Raw genomic sequence first — 11,653 nt, 5'->3', positions numbered from 1 at the left:
GGCCGGCCAACGGCGCGAGTTTTGGCGGGTCGATGCGCCATTGTGTTGCCTCGGTTGCATTCGCTTTATTTCCTCCTCTCTCTTCCTCTCTTTCTCTCTTTCTCACTTATTCATCTCATTTCCCCTCATCCTCTCCTCTGCACACTGCGCGTTTTGCTCGTTTCGATGTGTTTCGTGTCAGTGTTTCCGCACCCACGCACTCGCCGATCGCGAGTACGCTCGCGCGGAATGATTCGTGGGGGCCACGGCCGAATTTGCGGCGCGTCATCCCGATGTAAACACCCGCGGAATTTCCGGTAAAGGAGCTACATAAATATAAGGATATGCGATAATTTTTAGTTTCGACAGAATCTGATACAATCTGATCTCAGAAAAAAATTAATCCTTCGCGACCAAGTTGGACTTTGAAAGTTGATATTTTAATTGTGAATTTTGGTAGATAAATTTAAACTGTTACAATTAAATAAATACACACACACACACACACACAATTTGACTTTTACAATATTAAAAACTTATTGTTAAAGTTTGCACAAGTATGCAAGAATTTTTTCAGATTTTTCTACAGTCCGGAATAATATAAAAATCTGCACCGAAGCTGAAAGACTCAGGTTGCCGATGGAAGGTGCAAAATTTCGAGGAGGATTAAGATGGGAGAGTACTTTCACTTTTTCATGACCGTTCGGTTATTGTTTTATTTTTTCATGTTCTTATATTTTTCTGGAAACCGAAAATTATCCTGATAATAACCCTGCTGATAATGCTGCACTCAAGAAAAAAGTTATTAAATTGGTACGTTAAAATAAAAAAAATCCTTCACATCGTTATGAAATCGCTGTCAGTTATTAAATCATTTAAAAACTAATTCAAAGTTAGATCAACAACTCTCTGAATTCGTAATGATGTGAATAACGATTTTATGAACTTTATTTCAATATACCAATTTTTTCTTGAGTAGCGTCATTATGAAAATTTCTAGTTTCCGCAAAAAAAAAGCAATAAAAAATGTAGAAATAAAACGATCGCTGAACGATCGCGAAAAAAATGTACTCTTCTTTCGATAAGAAAAAGACAATTGCAATTTTTTATACTTGCAATAAATCAATTAAAATCTAAAATAGTGCAAAAAGTTGAGCAAAATAACAAATGTGTTGTAAAAACAAAATTTATTTTTCCTTTGATATAACATGATTCCATTAAAAAAAGAGAAGGGAAACGAAATTGATGAGTATAGATTCGCAGAAACTACAGTCGAATTATTTGCGATGTGCTATTTCAATGCAAATCATTGAAGATCAGAAAAAGCGAAAAATATGTGGTTTCCGTGAAACGCGCATCAACCGATTCTTTTTGTTGAAATTTAATTTTGTAGAGAAAATTTTATTAGAAAAGGAAAAGAGCGAGAAGGGAAAGAAAAAAAAAACAAGTCATAAAAATAAAAAGAGAGAAAACGGAAACAATACGGGTTCTTAACTCGCAGCAGGAAAGCGTGTTTTTTGTGACATTAAAGGAACATATGTGTCCTTGGGACTCATTAAATCTTTTTATTATTTGTTTATTTTTAGAAGTTTTAAAATTTTCAACTATATTAGAAAAAATTGCAATACTTAGCATAAATATAGTACGATGATTAGTCTACATGAATAGAACAAATAATATGTTAAAAATAAAAATGTGAAATTATTCTAAATCATTATACCATTTCAAAATTAGAAAACTATTCCAGAGTTATGAGAATCCATATGTTCCAGTTATGAGTTAAAAGACATTTTCGACGATCGTGAAAATTCAAATCTTGGCTGAAAAATGAAAATGTAAAGCCGATTACGTTCGAATATGTGAATATTACCGCTTTGTATCGATCAGTTTTAACGAAATTACTATATTATTAGCGCTCAAGAACAGATAAGAAATTATCTTGGGGTTCTCCCTTTTCCTCTCTATCACCCCTTCGGTCCTCCTCTTTCTTTTTCTTGATCAAGAAAACGATCTACACATTAACGAGATAACGCAGTGGTCGACTAGTCGCAACAACAGCAGCAGCAGCTTCTTCGGCGAACCAGTTTCACCTTCCACACGAGCGGTCGATGCTGCTCCAACATCTATTTTTTCTTCCATTCATTTTCTATTCCTGTGTACCGCAACTCAAGCGAACGTTGTAAACGAACAATGATTCATCGTGGAGCCAGCGTCGACGTCGTGACGTATCCAAATGTATAATACATGACGTATCTCCCTTACAATCCCATCCCTTCGTCTCTACTGCGTTATTTCTTAATGTCACTCGGTCGATTCACAGACAATTTCGCCTTGAAGAAGATCGTTCATTCAGGAGTAGAGATAAACGGTAACACCAGACGTCACGTATTATTTAATTGATTTCAAGTGGATCTTATTTTCCAAATCTTTAATCCGAAATTTCATAACAACATTTACAACATTAAAAAGTAATAAGCTGATTGCGGAAAATGTGCTATTAAAGAAAAATGCGAGAAAAACGAGTCGCCCGATATAATATTAATTCTGTTCTAAAATTAATGAATGAATTGTGTTTTGGAATTATCATTTATTAAACGTCGCATGATATGAAAAGGCACTTTATCCTTCAGATTTTTAAAACAAATTATATATATGTGTATGTGTGTGTGTGTGTGTGTGTGATTTGAAGATTATTTTTAAAGTAATATCTTACTATTACAGAATATTGTACTCAATTAACATTTAAATTGAAACATATGACTACATTAACAGTTTCTTTTTAAAATTTATAATTAAAATAATATAAGCTATCGATGAATTTATATTGACAAAAATTATGTATTAATGACGTTCTAGTTAAAAATAACTTTGTTAATTCACAATAACACTATTAATAGAACAAATTCGTCATGCTATTGTTTTAAGAAAATATTACTTGTTTCATTATGAATTATTAATTACGAGTTGTTAATTACGAATTGAATATCAATTCAATAACATTAATACTGTTATTGAATTAATAAGATTATTTTCAATTTATATAATGCTGTTAATACTTTTTTTTATGTACGTAACATTAATAATTTATTTTGTTAAAATGTCTAAAATAGATTTAATTTTTTCTTCAAGTCGTTTTTTAAATCACGATTTTATTAACTGTTTCTCTTTCTTTCCACGGGAATCTCTAAATTCAAGCAGTGTTGCGTGTTTAAGCAGCAATGTCGCAAACCCAGAATATCGATAACAAAACAAGTCCTTATTCGACCGATATCAATTCCACTGATAAGACGGTAACATTCCGTGTCCTCCATGTATAAACGATACATATATGTATAACACTACAAACTTCAAAGTTCAGGCAGCTGTAACTTAGTTAAAAATGAACGAAATTTAAATTTAAAGAAAGAATTTTTAACCTTGTAACCTCTGCTTTCGAAAGACCACTACGCAATTGGAGTTTCTATGACTGTTTGGTAATTTTTACTTATAGAAAACTACAAGCTAGGCAAAATGAGAAATTTTCTTCTCATTTTATGGGCCTATTATGTATCTAAAAAAACTTGTCACTTTTTTAATGTAAAAACTTTTTACGTTTTACCTACAAAATCTTTTTTCAAATGTTCCTAAAATTTTTTGTTATCGCGAATTAAATCAAAAGAGCATTTTGATTGTGATTGCTCATAACTGCGTTAAAAATTATCATATTGGAATAAAAAAAAACAAATCCTTAAAGCTGAAACTTTGCTCTGTCGAATGATATAATTGCTAATTTAAAAAAAGAAACATTAGATATAATACGAATAAAATAGGGCTACGAACTTTTTTGTTCCGATCCAATAATACATTTGTGCGGTTGGATTCGAAAACTTTGATGAAACTATTATATTATTTTTTTTTTTATTCGACGCGACGGACAACGCATTCTTTATTCACTCACAGTCGTCGATAACTTCATCAGTCGGCGCACCTTGACCCGTTCCGTCAGTCATTTCGTTCGCTTATACTCGCCGGGATAACCCCCGATTGCAAATTAACCGAAGGATTTGATTCTCACTGTAAAAAACACGCCGAGATTCTACGCTGCGCGAGACTTAAATTAATGTCTTAGGATCGTCAATTGAGTCCAATTCGTCTATGCCTAATTGATGAGATTTAGTAACAATTGAATGCCATCTGTAAGAGATCGAAAGATAGGGTCGGGAAAATCTAATCAAAGTTGAGTTAAGAAACGAGAACGAAGCAAAAAAGAGACATTTCGTAATTTCACTAACTTTTCGTCGTACAAAAATATAATGATGAGGATTGATTTAATTCGTGTTCTCTTTAAAATGATAATTTTTGAAATATTACACATTGCGATCAAATTTCTGAGCTCGATTAATAATGTCGAAATGAAATTATATCCAGTTAGTTTTCGCGAGATTGACATTTCTAATTTAATATTTCTATTTCCCTGATCTTTTCAGACTTTTCTCCCGACTCTACTCTCTCCTCTCTGTTTTTTTTTCTTTAAAAATTCATTATAAGGAAAAAATAGGAAATCAATATATATAATTCTTATCGGAAAATTTATATATACATTGAAAAAAGATCAGGTTGCACTAATCGGAATTTTGGTTAAAAATGAACAAACCAGAATTTTCTGAATGGATACATTATAATTCTGATTGTAAAAAATAACAGAAATTTGATTGATATCAGATATGAATAAAATCTTCTGGTACGTTCATTTTCAAACAGAAATTTTTCTCAGTGTAGTACTAAAAATTGTATTTATACAATAAAAAACATTTTATACTTATGTTAAAATTGATCCAGTGTTAAGTTTTTTGTTTTGAATTTTGAACACAATTAAGGGTCAATTTAATGTGATAAAAAGTTATTTGAAAATGTATGTTAAATTTATGATATTTATGATTTCTAAATGTTAAAATAACACATTTTATGAATAAATAAACAAATAACACAAAAATAATGTAGTTTCAAAACGTAAATTCTAAGGTAATAAATAAAAGATTAACATGTGTGTTAATTTAACATATTATAAATGCTAATTTTGCTGAAGAAATATGTTCTCCTAATTTGTTTAAAAGTTATGTCAAAGTATTACAATTTTTATGTTAATTTTTACATGTTTGTGTTATTAGATATTTCTATATTTGTATTATTTTCTAACACATTTATCATATAAAATTAACATAAAAGTTTAGACCCTTCGGGACACGTGAAATATTATGTTAAATTTAACATAAATTTTCCAACTATATGTAAATTTTATTTATCCTCATTATATCGAGAATATTTTCTATTTTCGTCTTATGTGATTTTAATTTTAATTATAAATTATATATAGCATTTACAAGCATTTAGATCATTTTCCAGATATGAGTATTTTTTTATTTGAATACAAATAGCAATTACAAGCATCTAGATAATTTTCTAGCTGTGAGAAGTTGTGCTTTGCGCGTGATGAAAGATACGATAGGACGCTATCTCGTGTAGGCGCATTTCAATCGCTGCGGGCCGATTTTGCGACATACATAGTCACAGACGTTACCTGTGCGATAAGCATGCCGGAAGTGCGTCAGAACCCGTTATACTTCTCACGTAAGGTCACACGCGACGTGTGACAAACCGGAAAATTTTCCAGATGCTTGTTCGAATCACAATTTTGAACTCAAATCACTTCGAGCGAAAAGAACATAAGATGATTATTCAAAATATAGGGCTTTTTTTTTAATTTTGATTTTTTTGCGGCAGTCTTGATAAAAACTTTTGTTGTAACTCTGTGATAATTAATCGGGGGAGTCGACTTCATGTATTCAACAGTACAAGACGTTGACTGCTCTATTTAGATAATAGAATATACAGACACTTTATCTCAGCAGAGATCCACACAATGGATTGCCAAGGCTGTATTTTAAAGCTAAAATCTTTTATGAGGATGTCCAACGATGACGCAATAAAACAGACATTATAAATCTTTTAGTTCTTAATCTTCTTTTCAGAACTAAAATTATCAACTCTTTTTAAGGATTTAATTATACATTTGTAATGTTGAAAGATTCAAAAACCTATATTGGAAATAAATAGTTTAAAAAATAAAAAAAGTTGATTACCACTCAGAGTCACAATAAAGATTTTTAAGACTGCCGCAAAAAAAAATATCAAAATTCGAAAAAAACCCTATTCTGAATAATTACTAAGTATAACGAAAACTCTTCTAAAATGTGATCGGATTGATAAAAACGTCCGTTACAATAATTGGTCAAAAGTTCAAATCTGATATTAATATTTCTCGCAATAAATTTCTCGTAGATTTATAATTAATATGGTTATTACCATAAATAATATTAATTTGATTATAATCATTTAATAATCATTTAATAATACGATATTTTATGAACAGTAATCGATTCAAAAACATATAGAGGCAAAATGTATAAAATTTACAAAAAAATGTTAATCCTATGGAATTAATATTAATCTGTATAACATAATTACTGATATAAATGTAAGACCCATTTAATTTATGATAATTAAAAGACACTGTTTAATTTTAAGAAACTAAAATAACATAACCTGTATATAAAAAAAATAAATACTAGTATATTTTAGTATAATAAGAATAATCCAAATTTGCAAATGTAAAGAGAACCTTTGACATTTTTAACAAAGAGATTTACAGAATGAGTTGAAGAAACTCCTCGTCAGCTCTAAAAAGTTAAGCATCAGATCTCGTTCGAAAATGTCAATATTTATTTATTCTATGTTATGCACATATCAGACGCTGTTTGCTTATTAAAATATTCTTTTAAAATGTGAAGAAAAAATGTACTCTCATTGTCAGACTAAAATTGAAATTAAAATAAATAAACTAATGCCAAGACTCTTTTAACATTACACTTTGTAAAGCATTCGATTCTACAAAGATTCCGTTTTGTTTGTAAAGCATCGTAATGTTGCTTGTGACTACGTACAATAAGGTCAACATACGGGGAAGAAAGAAACTGGAGGAGAATTGATTTCAATTATAGATCGGGCTGTATCGACCTTTTGATATCGATACAATAATTTTATGCAACAAAGCGTCCAGGGTAAACCCTACTACCGCTATCACATTCATTATTTACACGATCGCGGTGCGTATACACGCGAATTACTATGCGCCTACATTTTCCATGGAGCATGTGTTTACATCGTATGTGACAAATATGCGACCGTCTAGGCGTCCACGTGACGGATGTGGTGGCCGGACGCAATGTGGGGCACAGTAAGGACATCGACTTGCGAAACTCGTCGGTTTTGCATTGCATTACATTGATTTTAAAATACTTCTTTTATGACTCATTTATTGCTACTTGCATACGTTCCATAATTTATTTATAGAAAATTGAAAGCTGAAACAAATATTTGGATAAACGGTTCATCGACATAATCGTGAATTCTCTACATAAAGAATATGTTTTGATATATCAAGAGAAAAAAAATGTACAATTACTATAATTTCATCATAATTTATAGTCATTTTTGCTGGCAGCTGTATATTTTTTCATAGAATTATACGAATAAATACAATTATTATTATTGAATAAAAATTATATTTATATATATATTGATGATAATGATTTAATAGTGCGCCATTATGAATAATAATCACTACATAATTTACAAAAATTGTTATTGTTACACACAGAAAAATGTTCTATTGCTAAGAAAAGCGATTACTCAATTTACTTTTTTTCTTTTAAGTAACTATTTTCTTTTACAAAGAATATTTTCTTGATGATAATCTTAAAATATATTTGTCATAAATTTTGGAAAACAAAACAAAACAAAAATTTATTTTCTTTTGAAGAATATTTTTTATAAAGTTATATTGATTGAGGAAGCGACTTTTTTTTATGTAACAAGCAAATCGAATTTGTTTTAATTTAATAATCATGATTAACTTATGCTAGATTTAAGGATATATAATTTTTTTAAATGCTTGAAACAAGTCATTATTAATTACGCAGAGTATGTACTTTTCTTTTCTGTGTGTAAGAATTCTACAGCAATCTGTTTATATTGTTGTGTTATTATTCTAATCAGACTTAGCTAACAACGGGCCAAATATTTCCAAATTTCTTGACACTTGCCAATTGGCTTGCGAGTTTCCTTCTGTTTGCAACTAGACACCTCGGAGAGCACATAGTTGAATCATTATTAAGTAGCAAGCACATTTCAATACAGTCCACTAACATTATAATAAATACTATACATATATATCTACTTTATACTGTTTGAAATTGTTGGTTTATTTCATAAGAATCCCGACAACCCTATCGACAAAAAGATCAACAATTATTAAACAACAGATTCCATTCCATGTCTGCGACAAGAATATTTTTTTATAAAACACGATATTTTGTCCGCAAAATATAAATTTATGGCTTATGAACAGATATTTAAAAATATCGTTGCATAATTTGATTAGTACCGTTTAGCGACAAAAACAAGAAAGACGTCAATTTTATAAATTCCGACAATATTAATCAAGAATTATTTCAGGCGCTCGGAGCTATTTTGTAGAGACGAAATAGATGTATTGCAGGTTTGAAAGAGGAAAGGGGACTATTTGGGACCCGTACCGATGGGACTAAGGTATACAGGCGGAACAAACAGCGGCATCCCGGTCTTTCGTTGAATCGAGACGCAAAGCCTGCTTTCTCGCTGCAGAAAATATAACTTTCAAAGTTTCTACTTACAATAAGTAACGTCGACGCAAATAATTCACTTATTTCATAATTTAAAACCGTTCAATACACGAGAGATATACGAGAGAAATCAATCGGGTAAGTATCGAAGCACAATATTTTTTTAATTCATTCCTCGATTTCGGTTTGTACTCAAAACATCATACATATAATGATAATACAAGAACAGTAAAACATTCTTCTATTCAAGAGTTTCCTATAAATTCATATTTTTCCTGTTAATAAATAAGTAAATCGATAAAACTCAAAGATACGAAAGTCTTTAAGGAAGGATGATAACGCTTAGCATATCGCATCATCATATCGCCTGTCGCTGTCCTTTTCCCTTTCCTTTCGTTTTCTCCTGCTACTTATAGTTTACTTTCTAATTGCAGGTAATAGTACGTGTTGCAGTGTTTTGGTTCGTACTCTCATTCAGGTATCCAACATGGCGCTTGACCCATTGTGCTCAATATTGCTAACAGAACACAAATCTCCAGACATTTTCCATTTACTCACATAGCTACGGAAGGTAGGCAAAATAAATCGATTACCCGAAGAAATCGTGAAAAATGATCGAATAAATCAGAGAAAATTTTTTTCAATTTACACAATCGAGTGAGCGTGAATTTTTTTTAATTTATTGATTTAATAAAGAGAAAATTTCTATTTAAATGGCATAAGATTTCGCGCTCTTCTTGAAAAATTCGATAAGTTCGCATAAATACCTTCGAGCAATTTAATTTTGCCTTTTCTTAAGTGACGTTTAAAATATTGTAAACAGACGCATAAAAGCGGTTCGCGCTATCGGTTAGTTGACGTATTTACTTATACATACATATATGTACAGATACCAGTTTCATATGCTTGTTTATCTTAAGTGCTAAAATACTTTCGCGCGAGTGTACTCGTACGTATTATTTATCAATCTAATTTCAGCAGTATAAACTCAAAATAATACTTGTGACAAATTCGAGGCGCCAAGCTGGCACCGCATGAATATTTCTCTATATTCCAAAATCATCAATAAAAAAACTTCCCTGCTTCGAGATACTTTTTTACTCCGAAATAATCAATAAGGACAGTTTTCTTGCGCCAAGATACCTTCCTACTTCGAAATCATCAATGAAACATACTTTCTTGCTCTGAGGTATTTTCCTATTTCAAATTAATCAATAACAAAAGATTTCTTGCTCCGAGATATTTTCCTACTTCAAAATTGTCAGTAAAGAAAGCTTTCTTGTGCTTCGAGATACTTTTCTACTTCAAAATCAATAATAAACAGAGATTTCTTGCTTGAGATATTTTCCAAAATCATCAATAAGGACAGTTTTCTTGTTTCAAAATACTTTCTTCTTTCAAAATCATCAATGAAGAAAGTTTTCTTGCTCCGAGATACTTTTCTACTCCAAAATCATCAATAAGGACAGTTTTCTTGCTTCAAGATACTTTCTTATTCCAAAATCGTTAATGAAGAAAACTTTCTTGCTCCGAGATACTTTTCTACTCCAAAATCAACAATAAACAAAGTTTTCTTGCTCCGAGATACTTTTCCAAAATCATCAATAAGGACAGTTTTCTTGCTCCAAGATACTTTCTTATTCCAAAATCGTCAATGAAGAAAGCTTTCTTGCTCCGAGATACTTTTCTATTCCAAAATCAACAATAAACAGAGGTTTCTTGCTCGAGATATTTTCCAAAATTATCAATAAAAACAGTCTTCTTGCTCTGAAATATTTCTCTATTTCAAAATCATCAATAAAGAAAGTTTCTTGCTCTGAGATATTTCCCTGCTCCAAAACCATAAATAGGAAGAACTGTCTTGCTCCAAGATACTTTTCTACTCCAAAATCAACAATAAACAGAGCTTTCTGGCTCCGAAATATTTTCCCACTTCAAAATCATCAATAAAGGACAGTTTTCTTACTCCAAGGTACTTTTCTATTCTGAAAATCATTATGAGTCTTCTTTCCTGCTCCAAAAAGTGTTGCTCCAAGATCACTAATGAGGAAACTTTTTAGTATATGCGCAACAGCGAGAAAGCGAGATAAGGCGTAATATATTTAACTATTCAGCGATTATTGCAAACTCTCTTATCCCTATAAACAGCCTTTTTTTCCTGTTACTTATCTTACTGAACAATCGAGGAGCTGTTGCCAACCGAGTGTCTATCCGCGCTTGCACCTGCCCCGGGTCCTGAGCGTTTTCGCAAAGTGGCACAGCGAGAAACGTCTTCAGCCACTTTATATTGCAAATAACAGTATCTAGACAGTTAACATCGTATCTTTAACAACACTTCTTTTTCTCTCTCTTTCTTTCTCCCTCTTTCACCTCTCTCCCTTCTCCCACCTCTCAAAATCGCTTCTCTTTCTCTCTCGTACTCTCTCGTCGAAGCAGCAACTACGTCATCAAGAACGTGGAGTTCTGACTTCGAATGAGTCCTCCTGGTCTAAATCCCTCGAAATAAAGCGCGAGGTCAAGAAAACGAAGAGACTCACCGGTTCGCCGACGAGCGTCACATCTCCACACCGCTTAGGATGTTGCTGACTGGCACCTTCTTCCTCGTCGTCGTGATCGTGATGATTGTCGACGTGCTGGCGGTTTTTTCCACCTCCCTCCAGCACTCCAGAGTAATCCAACTCAGGCTGGGATTACGATCTCTCTCTGGAGTGATATCACTGCGCCGCGGCGGACAAAGCCATCTTGAAGAGGGCATGCACGCACAAACGGCACAGTCTGCCTCTGATCGCGACGGTCAGGTCCTCTTGCCAGGACGGGAGGCAGCTGAATGAGAACACACCACGGTGGAAGAGTATGCTACGATGGCGCCACAAGTCGACTACTATTTCCGCCATTGCTGCCGCCTTCGCCACCATCGCTCCATCGTTGCTGCCACTGCCGTTGCTTCACCGTTGCTGTTATCGCAGTTACTGCTG

At 32.3% G+C, this 11,653-nt stretch overlaps 1 protein-coding gene across 1 annotated transcript in view; it reads right to left on the bottom strand.

Annotated features, from left to right (window-relative positions):
- The window catches only part of Axud1 (AXIN1 up-regulated 1), a 46,762-nt gene extending 35,480 nt beyond the window's left edge, over positions 1 to 11,282 (bottom strand). The window contains exon 1 of the mRNA XM_018450774.1: positions 11,216 to 11,282. The gene's annotated coding sequence lies outside the window, so the exon portion shown is untranslated. The remainder of the gene's footprint in view (positions 1 to 11,215) is intronic.
- Positions 11,283 to 11,653: the final 371 nt, after the last annotated feature.

This window comes from Mycetomoellerius zeteki, unplaced genomic scaffold (genome assembly GCF_001594055.1).
Source record: "Mycetomoellerius zeteki isolate Tzet28-1 unplaced genomic scaffold, Tzet1.0 scaffold297, whole genome shotgun sequence".
NCBI lineage: Eukaryota > Metazoa > Arthropoda > Insecta > Hymenoptera > Formicidae > Mycetomoellerius > Mycetomoellerius zeteki.
The sequence above is the reverse complement of the archived record's forward strand: the minus strand, read 5'-3'. Positions and strand labels throughout refer to the sequence as shown.